Genomic DNA, 6000 nt, shown 5'->3' on the forward strand with positions numbered 1-6000 from the left:
GGGGCTGAGCCAGGTCCGACCGCTGTGCCGGGAGTTCCCACGCGTGGTCCAGCTGCGTCACCTCCTGCCAAGGTGTGTGCTCACCCGCCCACAGAGGGTCACCCCAGGACCTAGGCAGGCTAGGAATGGTGACGCCAGTGTTGGGAAATGACCGAGGAGCGCGTCCAGGCCTCACCCTGTTCATGTCCTCCCCAGGCTCTAAATATAGATCACAAGAGACAGAAAGGGGTCAGTGACCTCCACCTGCCCGACAGGAGGCGACAGGTTTTCCACCAGGGCCTGACCTGAGTCTGGGTACCTGGCTGCCTTTCCTCCCGGCCTTGGCCGAGCCCAGGTTGGAAAGGGTGATAGCCAAAGGCCACAGTCACCCAGACACTGCCTTGTGCCCGGTTCCCGCTCTGAACTGCTGTGTGTCTGGCAGTCCCCAGAACTGCACCCCAGGCCCAAAACCCATTCCCTGGGATCCTGCCTAGGGCAGGCCTGGGTCCCGACTTGAAGGTCCACAGGGACAACTTTTATGATCCGCCTCTCAGGTACTGGCCAAGGATGTACCGGCCAAGGAACGGGTAGAAGGAGGGAAGGACCAGCCAGAGAGAAGGGGCAGCATGAAGAAGGAGCTGCAGCAGTTCTGCCAAGAGGGAGCCTGGAGGGGGAAGCTAGGACCACACCGAGCCAGTGGTCTTCTGCCTGAGGGCAGTGGGATCAAGACCCCACTGGCCACCGTGTCTGGGTATGGGAGCAGGGAGAAGAGGGACCACAGAGATCCAGCCTGAACACATCTTTTCCTTAAATGAGACAGCTGCTCAGGGGCTGAGGAGTGACGTAAGATGCCCAGGGAGTCTCCTCGCCTCCGTCTGCCTGCTGCCTCCCTCTCGCACTATCCCTCGCTGTGGTCCTCAGGCTCACTCTTGGTTCTTGGGCTCAGTTTCCATCTGTGTGTCCCCCTCTGTCTCTTCCTCCTCTGCTTCCTCCAACTTTGGGCTGTCACATGTTGAATTGGTGGCCCCTCCGGGGTGGCAGTAACTCCCCTGGGTGTCGGGCACCGGGCACTGCAGGAGCAGGGGACGGTTGTCAGAGCGATCCCCACACATGCCCTGGCCACAGGAGGCAGCTGCAGTCAGCTTCCGGCGACACTCGGGAGCACAGACCCGGTGTGGTCAGGTCAGCCAGAGTTACAGGAGAAGTGGGAAATGTGGATTTTTATATGAAATCACCTGACCTTTTACTGTTGGCTTAAAATTTTAAAAACACTTCGCAAGCCAAACAAAACACATGTGTGGGCGGGAGCTGGCTGCCATCTGTCAGTTCACAGCCTGCCTTTTTAAGTTCCCCTACGAGCAGCATCCCGGCTTCCGAAAGGTCTGTGCAGCTGTGCTCTCCAGGGGCTTGTGGTTGTAGCCCCCAAGGAAAGGCAGGTGCATGTCCCAGGGGGAGGTTGGGAACCTGGGAAGGCTAGGTAGGGGGTGGGGGGCATGATCTGGAGCAGGAGGGAGGAAGGGACCGACGCCGATTCATAAGAACCCCCATTTCCCGGCAGTGCTTAGTGCTCTCCAGAGTCCCTAGTTCCTCCCAGCAGAGGCTCCAACAGCCAAGCATAGGCTTGTCATTGGCCTTGAGCGTCAAACCCACACAAGTTGACCCGGGCTGCCCCCAGCCACCTCTGACAGCCCCATCTGGGCATCTGGACTTGGGTTCTAGCTGCCCACGGCCTCAGTCCCCGCAGCAGGGCCCCCAACCCCTTTTGTAGTAAAGATGCCATCAGTGACCCCTGAGCACACAGAGAGTAATACAGGAAATGGTGAGCCTGGCCAGGTGTCACTGCCCGGGGTCAGAAGTTTGTAGTCCTCTCTGGAGGACTGCTGGGAGCCTCAGAGGTATCAGAGGGCGAGTCTCAAGCTGTGTCCTTTTTCTTCTTTTTTTTTTGAGACAGAGTCTCGCTCTGTCGCCCAGGCTGGAGTGCGGTGGTGCAATCTCGGCTCACTGCAACCTCCACATCCCTGGTTCAAGCGATTCTCCTGCCTCAGCCTCCCGAGTAGCTGGGATTACAGGCACGCACCACCATGCCAGGCTAATTTTTTTGTATTTTTAGTAGAGACGAGGTTTCACCACGTTGGCCAGGCTGGTCTCGAACTCCTGACCTCAAGTGATCCACCCAACTCAACCTCCCAAAGTGCTGGGATTCCAGGCGTGAGCCACTGCATCCGGCCATTTTTCTTCTTATAACTTTTATTGTGGATAATTCCAAATAGACACAAAAATAGAGAAAATTACATAAAGACCCCCCAGCTTTCACGACCATCGGTGCAGGGCCACTCTTGTCCACCTCTCACTGCCCCACTCCCTGCCCATCCCTGCAGACATTTACATGAATCCCAGGCATGTGATACCATCCACAGATAGCCCAAGATGTAACTCTGCTAGTGACCGCAACACCAATCTCACACCTAAAAAGATGTCTAATGTCACCCAGTATGCAGCAGTGTTCAGACAATCCACGTGTCTTGTAGTTGTTTTTTTTTTAAACAGTTGTCTTGCTGACATCATGATCCGAAATCCACACATTGCATTTGTTAGATGTCTCTTACCCTTCTTTTAGTCTAGTTTCCCCTTTCTTTTTCCTCTGAAATGTATTTGTTGAAGAAACTGGGTTGTTGGTCCTGTAGAGGTTCCCACAGCCTGGATTTGTGGATTGCACCCTTGTGGTATGTTGAACATGTTCCTCTGTCCCCTGTTATCCCAAAAATGGCAGTTATATGCAGAGGCCTGCTTTGATTTAGGTTTGGGTTTTGAGGAGAACACTGTGAGTGGTGCTGTGTTCCTCCACTGGTGACATGTGCTGTCCCAGGATGGCCTTGCCCTTGGTTAGGGTGTCCCCAGAGCTTACAGGAGGCACAGGAGGCCTCAGGAGAGGGTCTTGCATGCAGCAGGCGTCCCATGAATGCCAAGCCCAGTTGCTAACAGTGTGGAGCAGTCAGGCCTGCCCGATCTGGGGGCACTGGGCAACACATCCTGTGCAGGGAACTTTACCTGTACCTTCATTAGTGGGGTGTGTGTATCTGTGTCTCGGTCTCTATGTGTGCGTATCTCTATGTATCTATGTCTCTATATCTGTGTGTGTGTCTGTGTCTATCTCAAACTTGTTTTTTCCCTTTTTGTGGAGAATGGGGTCTTGCTGTGTTGCCCAGGCTGGTCTCCAATTTCTGAGCTCAAAAAATCCTGCCTCTGCCTCCCTAAGCTCTGGCTTACAGGCATGAGCCACCACGCCCAGTCTCTTTGTCTGTCTCCATGTCTGAGTATGTATGCCTCTGTCTGTGTGTCTCTATCTCTGTGTGTGTATGTGTGTCTCTGTCCCTATGTCTCTGTGTGTGTGTCTCTGTCTCTATATGTGTGCGCCTTTGTCTGTCTCTGTGTGTCTGTGTCTGTCTCTATGTGTCTCTGTGTGTGTGTGTGTCTGTGTCTCTGTATCTGTGTCTCTGTCTCTATGTGTCTCTGTGTGTCCGCGTGTCTGTGTCTCTGTCTCTATGTATGTGTCTCCGCGTGTGCATCTCTGTGTATCTTTGTGTCTCTGTCTCTATGTCTGTGTGTGTGTCTCATGTACAGCCAGAGCAGTGATCAGGCTTCCCAGGAGTTGGGAGGGGAGTCCCAAAGGTAGGTGAACAAGGCAGGAAGAGGAACTTTGTAAAAACAGACACCAGCCAGAGGGACCAGCTAAGTAATGCTCTCCCCCACCCTGGCTCCTGTAGATGATATAGTCAGATGGGAAGGAGCCAGGCCAGCCGCGTTGGAGGGTTTACTGTGATGAATTCTTTACTCTCCACCTCTCCAGCCTCCTTGGGGCCACCCCTTGCCCCAGCACCCGGGACCTTCAAGGCCAGAATAGTGGTGACTCTTTTGTGTCCTCATGAGTCACTTGTCCTTCTGGGCTATAAAACAGGTAGGCGCTTGTTCCCAGGCCCATCACTCAGCGAAGGAGATAAAGTCAGTGGCAGGCAGCTTGTGGACTCTCAGTTTCTGGAGGCACTGGGAGCTTGGCCCCAGGAGAAAGGGATGGGAGGAGGAGCTTAGAGCCAGAGGGCAGTGTCTAGGTCACCTCTTTGTGGCCCTGTGGGGACCTCCTGCCTCTAAATGTGCCTCACCTACATTACCCTCCCTGGCCAAAGGGCTTGGAGGCTTCCTAAACAGCCTCTAGGGATCTCCATCCCAAATCAAATCTACCCATCTTGCTTCTTAAAAAAAAAACAAAAACAGGCTGGGCGTGGTGCTCATACCTGTAATCCCAGCTCTTTGGGATGCCGAGGAGAGCGCTTCACTTGAGGCCAGAAGTTCAAGACCAGCCTGGCCAACAAGGCGAAACCCTGTCTGTACAAAAAATACAAAACTAGCTGTGCATGGTGGCGGGTGCCTGTAATCCCAGCTCCTCAAGAGGCTGAAGCAGGAGAATCACTTGAACCCAAGAGGCGGAGACTGCAGTGAGCCAAGATCACACCACTGCACTCCAGCCTGGGTGACAGAGCAAGACTCTGTCTAAAAAACAAAATCAAAAACAGCATTTATCACATACAGCTGATTATTAAAATACTGATTTTAGAAATTAGAAATTCAGGGAAGTAAAATGAAAGCCAGTATAGCTTCTACCCAGCTGCAACTTACCACCATAATTTTTGTGAAGTAGGCCCTTCTAGTCGTGTGCACATGGGGGTCTGGTTCTGAAAGGATGACCTGCCGCCTCACTCCAGTCACAGTGGAAGCGTTTTCCGTGGGTGTCTGAGGATTGGCACTTGGGAAGGGGGCAAGATGTGCTCGTGGAATGTGCTGTCTGGTCCCGCCCTCTCAGTTTACAGATGGAGAAACTGAGGCCCAATGGTACGGACCAATGGGGAGGTTGGCATGGCCAGGGCTGCTGGCAGCGACTGCTGGCCTCCCTGAGGACTGAGGGCTGAGGCCGGGACAGGCCCAGTAGTGGGTGAGGCACGAGGAAGGGTCCCATTCATTCATCCACTCTCGTGGCCCTGCTGTTAAGCCCCAGGTTGTCTTCCTTCCTCACTGGCTTCCAGAAAGAGTAGTTGAGGATCTCCCTGTCCCTGCTTCCCCTTTAGGCCCAGCAGCCCCACTCCACCCTGAGACCAGGGATGTCCAAGTGACAAGTAGCCCCAGCTGACAGGCCCCGCAGCCATGCGCTCTGCCCAGCATTGTCACTCTTGATGCCTTCCTCCTTGTCAGTTGCCTCTCAGCCCCAACCTTGGCGCCTCCTGCTCTCCCCCACCTCCCTGACTTCCCCTCCTCTGAGGGTGTCTGTAAGGCTGAAAGGGGATAGTGTGGGGCTTTACCCCAAAAATGGTAGGGCCCCACTCTCTGACCCTTTCCCCCACTGCACACACAGCGCCACACTCAGGATTTCCAATTGCACTGACATGGTCACTGAACACATGGTCAGCCTCTTCAAACTCCGCATGAACCTGTAGTCAGGGGCAGGTGCTGAGTGCTTTATGTCCCTTACGTAATGTCATCCTCCCCGCAATTGTTTGAGGAAGTCATTTTCACTACACAGATTTTCCAGATGAAGAAACAGTGAGGCTCAGAGGAGTTAAGCAACTTGTGGAAGGCCACAGAGCTGCGGAGAGGCTTTGCTGGAATTCGGGGTAGCCGACACCAGGGCGGCTTCCCCACACATCATAAGCACGTACAGATTTGAGACCTACACAACACACGCACTGCAGCAGCGTGGCACGCAGACGGTGCCTAAGCGGGGTACCCAAGGCCCCACGACACACGTGACAGCAGGCCCTTTAGGGAGACCCAGCCACCGCGCGCCCCTCGACCTCCCCGGCACCGCCCTCTTTGTTCAGACCCCGCCCCTCCAGGCTCCCGGTCCCGACCCGGGTCTGACCTCGGCGGGGGCGGGGCCGCGGGCGCGCGCACGCACGCGTCCCTGGGCCTCTCCGGTCCCGCCTCTCCCCGGCCCCGCCCTCTTCACCCCTCCGGCTCCGCCCTCAGCCTGAC

General features: G+C 55.0%; 1 protein-coding gene across 5 annotated transcripts in view; it reads left to right on the forward strand.

Moving 5' to 3' along the window:
- The window catches only part of RALGDS (ral guanine nucleotide dissociation stimulator), a 51339-nt gene that overhangs the window by 21537 nt on the left and 23802 nt on the right, over positions 1 to 6000 (forward strand). The gene's annotated exons all lie outside the window — the stretch shown is intronic.

Source organism: Piliocolobus tephrosceles, chromosome 14 (assembly GCF_002776525.5).
Source record: "Piliocolobus tephrosceles isolate RC106 chromosome 14, ASM277652v3, whole genome shotgun sequence".
Lineage (NCBI taxonomy): Eukaryota > Metazoa > Chordata > Mammalia > Primates > Cercopithecidae > Piliocolobus > Piliocolobus tephrosceles.